This window comes from Cephus cinctus, unplaced genomic scaffold, assembly GCF_000341935.2.
Source record: "Cephus cinctus unplaced genomic scaffold, Ccin1 Ccin1_scaffold0025, whole genome shotgun sequence".
In the NCBI taxonomy this organism is placed as follows: domain Eukaryota; kingdom Metazoa; phylum Arthropoda; class Insecta; order Hymenoptera; family Cephidae; genus Cephus; species Cephus cinctus.
In genome coordinates, this window is record NW_014332773.1 from 1 (window position 1) to 1249 (window position 1249).

The following is a 1249-nucleotide window of genomic DNA, read 5'->3' on the forward strand; positions in this document are numbered from 1 at the left end:
CCTCAATAATATGATATCAATACTTTTTGTTAAAGGAATTCACAGCAATTCTGTACTTGGCGTAGGTTTTTACACGTAAGTGTTTTTTGGGGGATAAACAGAAGACTACACGTAATCACTGGCTCGTTGCGCATGCGCGTCTCGACTCGTTATGCCTGTGTCGCGTCGAAGCTCATACGTATATGCAAGGGGACAAATTTTTTAAGATTGTGTGAGAGGGGACAATTTGAGAAAAATTTTTCGACTGATATTGCTAAAATGCCAGATATCAGTATTGCGGGAACCGATTTTATTGGGCAAAGGCTCATTGTAAAGAAAAAAAAAAGAAAAAATATTGGACCTGACACATTTTTCGCCCACGACATATACCCGCAGATAATTCAAGTTATTTCATCGTAGCAGACGAAAAAGCGCCAACTCGGCGTCAGTAAGAGTAGCGGTAGCGTCTCGTGAGGAGGCCGATTTTTTGTTTTAATACTTGGCGTCGAGACGCTCCCGCGTCTCTTGATCAGAGTATCGCGAAACAAAACAGCCAAAGCTTATCTTTGTTTGTTTCTTTGCCTAGCCACAAAAGCAGTTCATCTAGAGATCGTCTCAGATATAACAACGTCAGCTTTCCACAACTCGCTAAAAAGATTTATATCGCGCCGCGGCCGGTGTAAATCTATTCAGTCAGATAACGGTACCAACTTTGTAGGTGCAAATAATGTAATGAAGCAATTCGCGGAATTACTTACGAGTAAAGCTCATCAAAAAACAGTGATAAAATTTGCTTCAAATCAATTTATAGAGTGGAAGTTTAATCCGCCACATTCACCTCCTGTAGGAGGTCTGTGGGAAGCCGCTGTAAAGTCGGCAAAAACACATGCGGGGGCTGTGATAGGAGATACTAGTCTTAGTTTCGAAGAATTGTCGACAGTGTTTTGTCAAATAGAAGCATGTCTGAATTCCCGCCCTCTATTTCCACTTTCGTCAGATCCAAGCGAACTCGAAGCTCTCACACCTTGACATTTTTTAGTTGGATCTGCTCTAACTTCCCTTCCGGAAGGAGATGTCTCAGATATAAAATCAAATCGTTTAAATCGTTATGAGCTACTGACTAAGATGCATCAGGACTTTTGGCGACGTTGGTCACAAGAGTATATTACACAACTACAGCAGAGAACTAAGTGGAAATCAGAAAGGTCAAACGAAAATGTCAAAGTAGGTAGTATGGTACTATTGCGCGATATCATCCCCCCCCCCCCCT